General features: G+C 43.1%; 2 protein-coding genes across 3 annotated transcripts in view; one reads left to right on the top strand and one right to left on the bottom strand.

Annotated features, from left to right (window-relative positions):
• The window catches only part of TIMELESS (timeless circadian regulator), a 52254-nt gene extending 43190 nt beyond the window's left edge, over window positions 1–9064 (bottom strand). The window contains exon 1 of one of the 2 annotated variants that reach the window (XM_020784811.3): window positions 8934–9064. The gene's annotated coding sequence lies outside the window, so the exon portion shown is untranslated. Of the gene's footprint in view, window positions 1–7767; window positions 7974–8933 lie in introns of those variants that run through there. The other variant, XM_020784819.3, reaches the window with a different exon arrangement.
• Window positions 9065–9330: 266 nt separating this feature from the next.
• SPRYD4 (SPRY domain containing 4) overlaps window positions 9331–15002 on the top strand; it is a 38209-nt gene continuing 32537 nt past the window's right edge. The window contains exon 1 of the mRNA XM_072990877.2: window positions 9331–9478. The gene's annotated coding sequence lies outside the window, so the exon portion shown is untranslated. The remainder of the gene's footprint in view (window positions 9479–15002) is intronic.

Here is a 15002-nt window from a genome sequence, read left to right on the forward strand (position 1 = left end):
TTGCATAGTCCATTGTGTGTCAGTAGTTTGAGGTTGGAGGGTTGTCTGTAAGCCACTATAGATGTGCCACCAAGGGCTTGGGAGAGTGAAGTGTTCTTGTTGAGGATGGGTTGGAGATCATTTATGCTATGTGTGAGTGGTCTCAGTTGTGGACTGAAAGTGACAACTAGTGATGTTCAATTATTTTCTCTTCTGGTTCTGTCTTGTAGTAGGTTGCTTCGTAGTACCCATCTTGCTTTATTAATTTGTTCCTTAATCATATTGTCAGAGGAATGCTTGTAGGGGAAAAAGTCATCAATGATTGTAAATAGCCAACCTAATTAGCATTCAAGTTACTCTACCATTGTTATTTTATGACATTCTTTATAACACAAGCTTCAATGAAAGACCTGCATATCACAGATGCTATCACCACAATGTTATATATCCCCTGACTTTCTTACCAACCAACCACAATCTCTGTATTTGATATCTATATTTTGATGACATGTATAAATACTTTGGATTTCTCCCTTCCAAGACATTTATACAACTTCCCTGGATTTAATATAATATAATCTTAGAACTGCAGAGTTGGGAGGGACCTCGTGGATCATTGACTCCAGCCCATCAAGGTGGCACAGTGGGGAATCAAACTCCCAACCTCTGGCTCTGTAGACACAGACCTAAACCACTGAGTGTCATTAGCCACCAGCCAAGGGGCAATCCAGCAACACCAGGAAGACCACACTTTCCCACTCCTGATTTAACCCTTTTTCATCAAATTATCATCTTTCTCTATCACAAGCAAACCTTCCACTATCATTTAAACAGCCCTAGCTCCTGCCAACCTAGCAGTTTGAAAGCATGTAAAAATGTGAGTAGATAAATAGAGTGGTCGCATAGACCAGATGGGCGGGATACAAATCAAATCAAATCAATAGGTACAACCTCGGTGGGAAGGTTAACAGCACTCCGTGTCTAGTCACGCTGGCCACATAAACACAGAAACTGTCTTCAGACAAACGTTGGCTGTGGCTTGGAAACAGGGATGAGCACCGTGCCCTAGAGTTGGACACGATGGGACTAAATGTTAAGGGGAGCCTTTACCTTTACTGTACCTATGACTACAGAATCTATGATGAATTGCACCTTGGACACATAATAATAACCATGTGTTGTCAAGTTGATTCTGACTTATAATAGTCCTTTTTCAGGGTTTTCTAGGTAGAGAGAATATTCAGAAGTGGTTTACCATTCCCTTCTTCTGGCGGCATCCTTGGACTGTGCAGCTTGCCCAAGGACACACAGGCTGGCTCTACTCACAGAAGGAACAGGGGAGAATCAACCTTCCAACCTCTGGCTTTGCAGTCAGATATCTAAACCACTAAGCCATGTGCATTATTAGTAAAAAAATATCATCAACTTGGATGTTCAAGCAAAGCAAGTATTTAAAACTAAAATACTAACATTATAGTGGAGAAACCAGAGTTCCATAATTTTCCTGGACAACCTGGCCCAAGCACCCTCCCTCCCCAAAAGTGGCTGCGCCCAACAAACTAGCTGCACCTCTAAGAGGTACAACTGCATGACTGGCAAAAATTTTGGGACCTCTGGCTTGCTTTTTGCATGGCAGAAGATTTTAAAATTGGAAGCAATAGAAAAATGGTTTGCAAGGAACGTGGTGTGAGAGGGGTACATTCAGCTCTCCGAGGTCACAGGAGGACAGGTGCAAATGTAATATGAAACCTGGAAGCAAAATGAGATTTCTGGTAGTCCATACTGCTATAGGTAACAAGGCCCATACACAGTAAGATCATGTCAAAGTTTAACATCACATGTACCTGGTAACATATTTTGTTGGTTTTATGTTTAGAAATATGATATGGAAATTGGGGGATGTTTCACACACTGTTACACTGAATGCCAAAAATTACACCAATGCTTCAGAATATTGAAACTTTATTTGCAATCCTAGGAGTCAAAGGAGTTCAACAGATTCATTTTTACTTAATAACTGATCCCACTATCTCAGGACTGCTGAACTTCATAATAGCCTTTAAAATATAGTTCTAAAAGCCAAGTGACAAACTGTTTATACCCCCCCCCAAAAAAAAACCTCAGACACAAAGAAATATGGTAATAACCACGTGAAAGCCTCATGAAAGAATCTTAAAGGCTACACGCAGCTTGGCGGTTACACAATCTTAGCTCTTCACTGGGATTCAAGTCTTTGATAGAGTCAAAATCATTGGTGCAAAAAGCACAAAAACAGCTCACAGCTACACCACAAATATAAATATTTAACCCAGTAAAATTACCATCCTTTTCCTACGATATACTACATATCCCAACACAGAAAAGAAGGAAGGAGATAACATTTTTAATTAAGAGCTACTGCTCTGTTTTTCTCTTCTTCTTCTAATCCCTTTTTTCTTTAGTGCTGTGTTTTTCAGACTCTAAGTCTGAAGGGTAATGATTATCCAGAGGACTACAATGCACAAGCCCCCCCCCCCAATCCTTTAAATAAACATAGATTTTGCCACATGTAACCACACTGTATATACAGCATTTTTATGAGACATACCAGATTGTCATACCAAAGCCCTCGAGCCTGCTTATTGCTCTCTTATTACAGCTCATATCTTTTTCTTATACACAAACAGACACACATATTAAAAAGCTAGTGAAAACACTACCTAACTTTCAAGGAACACCAATTCACGCTGAAATCGATTCTCCAGCCCAACCAGATTTTAAACGGCCTTTTTGACAAGGGCAAAACCATGCCCCTCCCAGGCTTAGTGATCATAAAACCCTGGAAAGCAGGTTTGTGTGTCCAGTCAAACTGGAGCTCAGAATGCATAGTGTTCTATGTGCACACACAAAGCCAAATTTAAATTTTTGTTGCATATCACAGTGCAACCAATTACCCTGAGAGCTGGTCAACTGTGAAGGTCTTCAAGAGAAAATCAGACAACCATCTGTGTAAGCTGTTTTGATGTGGATTTCTGCACTGAACAGCAGGCTGGACTAAACAGCCTTACAGGCCCATTCCATCCCAAATTCTATGATTACACAGTTCATTTTAGGGAAGCTGCTCCAGAACATCTTTACCCAGATCTTCATTGCACAGTTACACTATCATTCTTTTATTAATCAAATTCCAAACATATCAATCAATATGCTTTACACTTAATTCTGAATTCTCAACTGCAAAATTAGCTTTGAGAATGCGTACTGTACCATGCTATGCATTCTTGGTTGTACCTGCAGATTTTAGAACAGCATAAATATTTTCAAGCTTGACTTCTCACAGAATGTTAAGAATTTATTGGATCAGAACCTCTGCTGTATTATGGCAAACAAACACAACACTCTTACTACTGTGGGATGTAGGCATCCTTCAGTCTCGAGAGACTATGGTATCGTGCTCTGTACGGAGGTCTTGGAACAGCGTCTGGTGTGGCTAGGAAGCCTATACGAGAGTGACAATCCCTTCCACATGGAAGACAAATCCAATCTGTCCCCTGTCCAGCTCCCTGGTTCTGCTGCTTTCGGGACTGCCTCTCTGCCTCGGCCTGCTGGACAAGGGTCTCTTCTTACTACTACGATGCAGAAAACTAGATTACTGCCATCAGATAATGAAATATAAAAAGTACAGACTGTTATCGTGGAGATAAGAAATCAGTGATAAGAAAATCAAGAAATACAGGATGGAGAAGAACCTCTTGGTTTAAGAAGCTGGCAGACCAGTCTGGGTGCAAGGTAACATCGTTGCTTAGAACCGCAGCATCCAAAGCATGCTGACGTCTAATCGACACGAAAGGAACAAGACGCAGGATGAAAAGTATTGGCTTTAATGGGTTTCTCCCGCACATTTCGCCTTGCCATTCATCCTCCAGTTACAGTTGCTTGTACTTTATAGTGTATAAAGCGAAATCCTGAGCTTCGCCCCCCCACACACACACCTGGGAGAATTAGGAGGCAGCTAAGGTTAGAGGCTGCCTCGAGATTGGGGATGGGGGGCCCCCCGCCCACCCGTTTCAAGCCACGTGGGGCTTCGGACCGCTCACGTGCAAGGAGAGGGGGCGAGGCTTCCTCATCGAAGGAGGCGCCCTAAGATCACCACGTGACAAGATACATCTTTTCTTTCCCGACTTCCGAAAGCGATCCGGCGGCGCGTGTTTTGTCCTCGCCTGCGTGTCGGGGGGGGGGGCGAATGCGCGGGCAGCGGCGGCGGCGGAGAAGAGCAGGCGCGGCTACGGCGGTTTTGCCGAAGACAAGCAGCTGGCCGCCCCACGTGCGGAGCCCGGAGCAGCCGGGAAGGCAACGTGACAGGCGCTGAAGAGCCATGGTATACGGAGGGTGCAGCGAGGCTGCGGGAAGGAAAGCGGGGCCTCTCACTCGCAAGGACGAGGCGCAGAAAACGGGAGGTGCAAAAAAAGAACCCAGCGGCATTTGGAAAACACACACACACACACACACACACACACACACACACACACACACACACACACACACACACACACACACACACACACACACACACACACACACACACACACACACACACACACACACACACACACACACACACACACACACACACACACACACACACACACACACACACACACACACACACACACACACACACACAGAGCCTCACTTTCAAGACGTGGAATACGATGCTCAGGAGCAGGAGAAAATAGATTCTTTCTGTACTCCCATTCCTACAGTCCTCCAACTGGAATCCCTAAAGTAACTTTTCCAAACTCTGCATTGCACCATAGTTAAGAGGAGTTACCTCTTTCTGCCCTGATGCAGTATAGTCTCATGGGAGACTAAACTGATCTCCTTTCAGTGTACTGTACATAAAATTTAATTGCTGTCTTCAGCATTTAGAAGCACTTCAACAATGCAGTTTGTCTGCTCAGAAGAAAACCCATTGGGCTCAATAGGATTTACAGATGTGTCTAAGATGCAGCATAAGTTAACTATATGAGGATCCTCCCCACCTCATCTGCAGTCCTCTTGATGCTGTCTACACCACTGATTCTTAACCTTGGGTTACTCAGGAGTTTTGAACTGCAACTCCCAGAAGCTTTCACCACCAACTGTACTGGCTGGGGTTTCTGGGAGTTGCAGTTCAAAAACATCCAAGTAACAAAGGTTAAGAACCACTGGTCTACGCTATGGACCACTTTGGTACTTTGTCACAAACACAAGGAAATAACTGTTCTCCCCCTCCCCATCTTTTAATCCTAGAACCACCTGGGTATGGGTGGGAATATTTCTGTGCCCACCACATAGTTATGTTCTTCACCGTCACACTTTCCTTTGCCAAAATAATTGTGCAAAGTGTTTCTAGTTACACTGAACCAAACAGAATATGGTCTAGAGGGGCGGGGTAAAAATCAAATAAATAAATAAATAAATAAAATATGTTGAAACATTCTCATAACGCATCCCAATTACCGAATTCTGATTTCCATTTATAATATGATTCAGAGGTGCAAAGACTGACTACAATCTATTGAGAGGCACCTGCGTACATGTTGGGTGTGGCAAGTGAGATGCACACAAGAGACCTGGATCTATAGCATTTCAAAGATACAAGAGTGAACTGCAATACATGTCCCACAAGAAGCATTTCTTATCCACATCATCAATCTGAGAGATATCCCTGGACAGGTGAAAATATGAGTGACATTGTCTGGGAATGAAGATCTGTCTGGCCTTTTATGTTATGCATTCATGATTTTATTGGCCCTGTTCCTTTTAGTTTGTGGCTGCTGGATTCAGTCAATTGATACCATTTTGCTCAATACTTCATAGATTGCTTTGTTCACGGTTGTATTCATTTGATTAACTATTGACCTATTGTAGTTGTGTATTAAAGAGCTATATTTACCGCTGTTCATTTGATATAGTGTGAGCATTTAGGATGCTGTTGTGGGGAGAAATGTCATAGAAATAAAAGATGATTATGACATTAAACTGACTGATTGGTTCAAAGTTGGGAAAGGAGTACAAGGCTGTATATCAGACCTGGGCAAAGTGTGGCCCGAGGGCCACATACGGCCAGCGAGCCACTCCTGTCCAGCCCGCAGACAGTTTTGAACATCAAAACCATTTATAGCTTTTTGTCTAAAGTTGATCAGTTGCTTATCTTTAACATACCGGAAAAAATGTTCTTTAGTGTTTGTGAAGAGTAACAAGTTTAAAATAAAAACAATCATAACATCACTGTTTCATTTTATTTTTAAGTAAAGTTGGTTCGGCCCCCGAACACAGTTCAGATTTTTCATGTGCCCCCCCCATAGAAATTAATTGCCCACCCCTGCTGTATATTTTCTCCCTGCTTATTTAACTTATATGCAGAATACATCATGTGAAAGGCAGGACTGGATGAATCCCAAGCTGGAATTAAGACTGCTGGAAGAAATATCAACAACCTTAGATATTGAGATACCACTCTGATGGCAGAAAGTGAGATGGAATTGAAGAACTCTTAATGAGGGTGAAAGAGGAGAGCGCAAAACATGGCCTGAAGCTCAACATCAAGAAAAATCAAGATCATGGCCACTAGTCCCATCACCTCCTGGCAAATAGATGGGGAAGATATGGAGGCAGTGACAGATTTTACTTTCCTGGGCTCCATGATCACTGCAGATGGTGACAGCAGCCATGAAATTAAAAGACACCTGCTTCTTGGGAGGAAAGCAATGACAGGCCTAGACAGCATCTTCAAAAGCAGAGACGTCACCTTGCCGACAAAGGTCCGCATAGTCAAAGCTATGGTTTTTCTAGTAGCAATGTATGGGAGTGAGAGCTGGACCATAAAGAAGGCTGACCGCCGAAGAATTGATGCTTTTGAATTGTGGTGCTCTTGAGAGTCCCCTGGACTGCAAGGAGAACAAACCTATCCGTTCTGAAGGAAATCAATCCTGAGTGTTCACTGGAAGGACAGATCCTGAAGCTCAGGCTCCAATACTTTGGCCATCTCATGAGAAGACGCCCTGGAAAAGACCTTGATGTTGGGAAAGGGTGAAGGCAAGAGGAGTATGACAGAGGACGAGATGGTTGGACAGTGTCGCCGAAGCTACCAACATAAATTTGACCCAACTCCGGGAGGCAGTGGAAAACAAGAGGGCCTGGTGTGCTCTGGTCTATGGGGACACGAAGAGTCGGAAACGACTAAACAACAACATGACATTAAAAAGTTAACTAACCAGTTGAACTAGATACCCACAGTATTCAGGAAACCACATTTCACACAGCACTTTTGATCAGAATGAATGTGCCATCCTCTGCAAGTTCATTGCATTTTCCCAAAATGTAAAGTACCGCACTTGGGTGCTTACAAAAGCACAAATCCCCTCCACAATTGTGGGATTGTTGTTCCCCAGGTATCGAATTGAAAAACTTTGTGTTTTGGAAATATCTAGAAATTTCCAAGCAGTATCTAGAAAATAGGACATCTGGATGGGGAGGGAGAACAATATACCTCGGAATACACTGAAAAGAATACTAAAAAAATGTTGGAACGTACTGACTCCTTGCAACAGCAGAACACAAGAGGTGCACTAAACTAACCATGCCTGATTAGTAACTACACATTTGTAAGCAGACAGACAAGATGATTACATCGGTCCGGTTCTACCTATTTAGTAGAGTGTCTTCCGGGCCACGGCAATCAGTGACAACGCTTGGCAGAACCCCAATAGTACAACTATCAAGAACGAGGTTTCGTAAGAAGAGCATAAAATGTAACGTTCTTACCTTGAATCACCTTGAGATCTTGAATATGAACCAGGCAGAATAGGACAGTGCTCGATTCCGGTATCCCCCCCCCCTTTTTTTAAAAAAGAAGCCTTTCCCTAACTTGCAACAGAGAGAGAAAACCCACCACCAAGTGATAGCAGGGAAGGGGGTGGTAAAAGGAGAGAAAGATGGGCTGGCGTTTCAAATCTTACGGGTAGTAAATGGTCTGTCTCCAGCCGTGAGTAATTGGAGTAGCAGCCAATCAGGGCCCCCGGGAGCTTACGCCAAGGAAGGAGCGCCCGCCCCTGCAGGGTTGAGAAGCGTCCCATTGACACCGGCAATCTCCTGTTGATTTCAATGGGATTCTGAGCATCCCAACCAGCGAACGCGGGCCCATGCAATGAATCACACACACAACAGGCGCTTCTTCCTTCTGTGCGCCGAGCCTTCCTCGCCCTGACCAGAGAGAGGTCCAGCTCCCTTCCAAACTGGGCAAACGAGGAATGAGGAACGAGCTGCTACACTCATGTCGCCTTGTACAGTAACCGTCTTCGGCCTGTGCGTCGACACAATCTTTTTTTTTCCGTGCCTAGGGCGAGCTGTTCAAATCGCCCCTCTTGAACCGACCTACGAACAATCCCCTACAGAAACCAGTGGCACTTTCTCCTGAGAAAGGATGATCGGGCTGCTGTTAATCTTCCCGTTCAGTCTCAGCCAACCTCTCCAACCTGAAGCGGACGTGCCCGCGAAAGCTTACATAAAATATAACAGCTAGTCTTTAAGGTTCCACATGCTTTTATCATTTTTTTTAAAAAAAATTCTGTTTCTTTGGATTTTGCCTGATACGCTTGCGCAGACTAACACGGCTACGCTCCAGCCTGAACATTTTCTTCACTCGGAGCAAAAACAAAACCTCCGCCTTACAAAAGCAGTAATAAGCTTTATTCATTCCAAAGAAATAAAAACGGCCCTAAGCATGTTTATTAGGAAGCTCTACAAAATTTAGTGGCACCCATCGGCTAGTAAATGCGCTTTGGAATCTAACCCCGGGACCCGATTATATGCATGTTACGTAGAAATCTGTCCTGCTGAAATCAACGGCATTTACTTCGAAGCAAGCATACATAGTTAATTCCTGATTTCCCGCCCCCCCCCGAAAACTCCCATCCCCGCTATATGTTTACCGACTCCACGCGGCGCTCCTTCGCCATGGTTCCTGCCCTGAAGTTTGGATCACGGAAAGAAACTTTCTTCTCCAGCGGAAGATCAGGATTGCTTCCCGCCTCCAAAACTCGAAATGGCGCGCAAATTGCTCGCTCGCTCCTTAAAAGGGCGACCGACCGCCTAGTAGTGATCCAGAGTACGGGGTCTCGGTTTTGCATATTTACTCTCCAGTAAGCTTAGTGTCGTCAGTAGGGCTGAATTCCAGAGGAGTGCGCGGTCGAGCGACCCCAGTTTTTGGAAGCGAGTGCCCTTTGTGGAGCGCTAAATGCTGTTGGACTGCAACTTCCATCAGCCCTACTCAGGCAGCCAAAGCTGAGTAATGATGGGAGTTGTAGTCCCGCAGCGTATACCGGACCACACTCTGCCCAGCCCTGGGGGAAGACTTGGTCGCTAAACGGTGCATACATTCGGCATCAGCGGAGTCCTATTCAGAGGTTTATATGCGAAGGCAAAGAATACCAAGGAAGTAAGAACCAAACATGCAAATACTCCGCGGTGTTCCTCGGTGGGTTTTTCCAAGGAAGAACAAACCACTGGGCTTTTCATACTCTTAAAGTTCTCGAGTCGAACCTTTCTGACTTTATCTGGTATCATCTCTCTGTGAGAAAGATTAACAGCTGGTTGTGTTTTTGGCGTCTTTCAGGGAGGAGATACACGTGTCCGGGCTGTGGCCGCAGTTCTTTCCTCTCTTACACGCGAATACGCCCCACTTGTTTCAGCGAGTTTATTTCTGAGTACTGTAGACGGGCCCTCCTAATCCAGTCTGGCATTGCCGTTTTAAACCTTAAAAAAAACACCTAAATCCCCGCCTTCTTGTCTGTGCGCCGCTGTCTGTCGGGATGGGTCAAACCAATTTTGCAGCTAGCGAGGGAGATGCCGGGAGAAAAGTGGTCTCGAGTTACTCGCCTTTCCGGTTCCTTCTTTTCTGTTTATTTATTGCTGTGTTTTATTTATTTGCGTACAGTGCTGGCTTTCGGTCAAACGATTTCTTGGTAATTCACGATAAAATGCATGTTGATTAAATCCAACTATCATTTTTAAAATACTGTAGCAAGAACTGCAATTGTATGCAAGACGTAAAATAGGCTAAATAGAAGATCCGAAGTTTTAAAGCCTAGAGACGAACAAAATGTCAGAGAGGTTTGCCATTATGAAGCAGACATCGGACTTTTAATAATATGAAACGACAGAAAATTGTTACTTTGTCTGTTATGGTTTTGCTACCAGGGTAAGGTGGCTGTTTCTAGGTCCTGGGTACTTTGATGGCTTGGGGGGGTTCGATTTGCTGTAGGAACTCTATAGTTAAAGTGTGACGATTTTACTATGCCTTTATTTTAAAAGAGAAAGCTTCTATTCAGTATCAAACAAGTTGTCCTCTCAGAATGATATTTAATACAGAAAATAACTTTGAAGAGGTGTGGCAGGTTTCTGAATCATAGAATAATTGAATTTGAAGGGGCCAATTTAACAGAGATAAGTGCAGTCTCCAGAAGTGGACTTAGTACTCCAGATGTGGCCTAACAACAGCAGAATAGAGGGGGACTAGTTTCTCATGGGATTTGGGGAGTTATATTTCTATTAATGCAGTCTAAAATTGCATTGTTGGGCTCATATTTAGCTTGTGATCTACCACAATTCCAATATCCTTCTCACTTGTAGTATTATTGAACCAATTATCCCCCATCTTATAACTGCCTTTGGTTTTTCCCCCAGGTATAGAACTGTGCACTTACACCTGTTAAATTTAATTCTGTTGTTTTTAGCCCAGTGCTCAAGCCTATCAAGATATTTTTGAATTTTGTTCCTGTCTTCCAAGGTATTAGCTATTCCACCGAATTTTGTGTCATGTGCAAATTTGATAAATATTCCCTCCACCCCCTTGTCCAAGTAATTAATAAAAATGTTGAAGAGCACCGGGCTCAGTTGTACTCTATTTGTCACCTCCTCCCAGTTTGAGGAGCCATAGATAAGCACTTTCTGAATATAATTCTGTAACCAACTGTGTATCCACCTGACAGCCCACACTTAGTTTCTTTGCAAATCAGAATAGCATGGGGGAGTTTGTCAGAGGTTTTGCTGAGGTCAAGATGTATTACATCTATAGCATTCCCGCCATCTATCAGGAAGGTTACCTGATCAAAAAATGAGATAATAGTAGTCTAATTTAGTCTTGACAAATCCATGATGGCTTCTAGCTATTACTGCATTGTTTTTAAGGTCCCCTCAAAGTGACTGCTTTATAATCTGCTCCAGAATTTTCCCTGGGATTGATATCAGGCTGACTGGTCTTTAGTTCCCTGATTCCTCCTTTTTGCAGATAGGTTAGCCCTCCTCCAATGTGAAGATAAATCTGAAGAAATATTTCAGACAGAGTTCCTACTCCAGTCCTCTGAAGATGATGGCCACAGAGACTGGCAAAACATCAGGAAGATCAGCCTTCAGAACATGGCCAAAGAGCCTGAAAAACCCACAAAAACCATTAGATCCTGGCCATGAAAGCCTTCGCGAATATTTTGAAAGTTACAGTACTTTGCAAAAAAAATTGTTAACTGTAATTATATTTCCAAATTTTCTTTCTTTCTTTCTTTCTTTCTTTCTTTCTTTCTTTCTTTCTTTCTTTCTTTCTTTCTTTCTTTCTTTCTTTCTTTCTTTCTTAGTTGCCATCATGCTTATGGTTTTTAATGCAACTCTCCACTTTCCTGGTTCTTAAAAAAACTGAAATAGTTACTGTAACGTTACTTTTAGACTAACATGCGAATACTACAAGCTTCTGGCCTATGGTACAAACACACTGTCTTCCTGTCAGCACCCAGAACTTATCGTAAGATAGCAGTGTGAGACCAGAGCTGGAATTGAGTCATATTCCTTGTCAGACCACATCTCTGAAACTACAGTATAAAGTAACTAAAAGTTTACACTTAATGCAATTGCAGAATGGCAGTGATGCAAGCACTTCCCTCCTGCAGGCTCTCCTTCATGTGAGCAAGCACACAGTTTGTTGTGCAAAGGATAATGTGCTACAGGGCAGCTGCTGTTTGATTATCATTGCACACTTGATATTTTAAACAGGAATTGGGGCAATTATCTTAATTGGGAGAAGACATAAATAAGTAACTACAATTTTTTATATAGTTATGTCCAGGTTCTGGGAGAACAAAATTCCAGGGCCACACCATGATACTGTATAGTGCATTACTTAATACACTGTGGCTGAAATTCTGCTGTTTTGAAGAGAAAGTTGCAACTGGAGTAGGCTAATTGAATCTGGGAGGATTTGGTGAATCAACTTTTCAGTCATTTCCATTGATTCAATGGTCCTACTCTACTTAGGACTTAGTACTAAGCAACAGGATTTCAGCCAGGATTTCCCATTTTTAATTACTGTATATAGCCCTAGAAGGAATGGCATTTGGCTGTTTTATTCAGTTGGGAGTTCAGTATTGTTATTTTTTTCCTTGTTGCCCCCCTTGCCTTTTCCACAGACTGGTTGTTTCTGTAAATCACCTTGCCTCAGCTTTCTTGGCACCCTGCTCTGGCCATGTGAATGGCAAAAGACCAATACTACACAGCATAATTGTTATGCTGCTCTGCACTGCTTGGAGCAATATGGTGATAACAGCTCTGCAATACATGGCCAAGTTATTGTCTGGCTACTAGCTTCTCTAATGGTTTCACCTATAGAATTGCCAGAAGTGGAAGAAGCTTGCATTAGTAATAGGAGTAGGGGTGGATCCATAGCTGAAGTTCTTGGCCTGCTAGGTTGTGTCTTTATCATGAAACAAGGGAGCTATATATATAATGTTACAGAATGGTCTGAAGGCACTTGGTACATTCTGCTGCTGAAGCTGACCACGTCTGCTTGTATGGGAAATAGTAACCCTTTGCTAATGTTTTAGAGCAGCAGTTCCCAACCTTGAGTAACCCAGGTGCTCTTGAACTAAAACTCCCAGGAGCCCTCATCACTAGATATGCTGGCCAGGATTTCTGGAAGTTGTAGTCCAAGAACATCTGGGGACTCAAGATTGGGAAGAACTGTTTTAGAACATGAGTGAATGATTGTAAACTGCTGAATATTTTTCATGTACAACTCCGATCATCCTTAGGCAGTGTGACCAATGGTGAAGGATGATAGAAGCTGCAGTTGAGAAACATCTGGGGACCCACTGCTACACATCCATGTTTTACAGTACAGTGGGGTCTTGACTTGAGAACTTAATCCGTATTGGAAGGCGGTTCTCAAGTCAAAAAGTTCTCAGGTCAAATCTGCATTTCCCATAGGAATGCATTGAAAGCCATTTGATCCGTATCTGCTCTTTTCCGTCCATAGAAACTAATGGGAAGCTGCTACTCCGCCTTCGACCACTAGAGGGGGATATTTTCTTTCTTTTTTTCTTAGGTCAAGAAAGGTTCAGGGAAGGCAGGGAAAATACAGTCCAGGCAGTACAGTACCAGGCAGTCTGAAGACTGTCTCCCAATCCACTCTCTAAATGCTGGGAGGAGTGAGGAAGCAGACAGGCACCCTTTTCACTGGCCAACAGTTAACTGAAAGTTCAAATTTTGCACTTTCCCTGCCTCCCACATGGTTTTTTTTTCAGTTCTTAACTCAAATCTAAGTATGTAAGTCAAGTCAATATTTTCCTATGAGAGTGGTTCTTAAGTCAAAATGTTCTTAACTCAAGCCATTCTTAAGTCAAGACCCCACTGTACCTACCTACCCTGCATGTGTTAGGAGCCAAGGGAGAAATTCCCAATCCCTACATTTTTGAACAGAAGATGCTTCCCACATATAATCTATACATGGTTAGACTCAGCTGCACAACTGGGAATGTAATATTTGCAGCAGAGGGGTTGTGTAGTTAGTCTTGGCTGTGTAAGTTGTAGTAATAGTACAGTAGTAGCATTTTTGTCCTTCTATATGTCCATTTGATCATATTCCCAAAGTAATGTACAAAACAAATAAAATAATGAACATTTAAACTGAAACAAATGCTAAAGATACAAGTTGTAAAAATAATTATGTGGCACTAAATCAGTCAGCAAGATGAAATTTTATATGCATAAACATACACACACCCCTTAAGAAAGCAAGCAGCTCTTTTTCTGGCACCAAAAGGAGGATAATTCAGGCAACAGGCAGAGAGTGACTATGGATAGAATTATTTGTGACACATTGATTAAGCAGCAACATGGTGGTTTTAAGCCTTTCCTGCTTTCTAAAATGTGGCAGGATTGCAGCCTGTACTGGATGGCATTACACTCCCTCTGAAAATACAGGTCCACAGCCTGGGAAGGGGGTGGGGCTGGATTTGTCTTTGAGCCCGGATGTCCAGCTTTTGGCAGTGGTGAGGAGTGCCTTGGCACAGTTAAAACTAGTGTGCCAGTTGCAACTGTTTCTTGTCTGATCTGGCTATGGTGACATGTGCCCTGGTTACATCTTGACTGGATTACTGTAATGCACTCTACTTGGAGCAGCCTTTGGAAAGTGTTTGGAAACTTCAGTGGGTACAAAATGCTGCAACCAGATTCCTAAGTGGTGCTGGTTGCAGGGATCACATAACCCCGGTTACAGCAGCAACACTGGCTGCCAATCTGTTTCCGGGCACAATTCCAAGTGCTTGCTTTAACCTATAAAGCCCAAAATGGCTTGGGTCCAAGCTATTAAGGCTATGTCTCCTTCTAGGAATGTCTGGGAATTAAGATAATCAGGGGAGGCCTTTCCCTCAGTCCCATCACCTTAACAGGCGCACTTGATGGGGACATGAGAGAGGGCCTTCTCTGTTGCTGCTTGGAAGACTTTGGAACTCCCTCCCATGGGAAGCCAGACCGGCCCCGTCTTTGCTGTCTTTGCTGAAGCAGGCAAAGACCTTTCTCTTCAAGTAGGCTTTTTCTTAGTGAGTGGCAGCCTGAGAGGGGTTTTTTAAAATGGATCGTTATCGTTTTGTTTTTAAATGTGTTTTTAGAACTGTATTGATTTTATTGACCATTTTTAAAATTCTTTTTAAGTATTTGTATACTCACTGTTTTTAGCT

The sequence above is a fragment of the Pogona vitticeps genome, chromosome 2 (genome assembly GCF_051106095.1).
Source record: "Pogona vitticeps strain Pit_001003342236 chromosome 2, PviZW2.1, whole genome shotgun sequence".
NCBI classification, from domain to species: domain Eukaryota; kingdom Metazoa; phylum Chordata; class Lepidosauria; order Squamata; family Agamidae; genus Pogona; species Pogona vitticeps.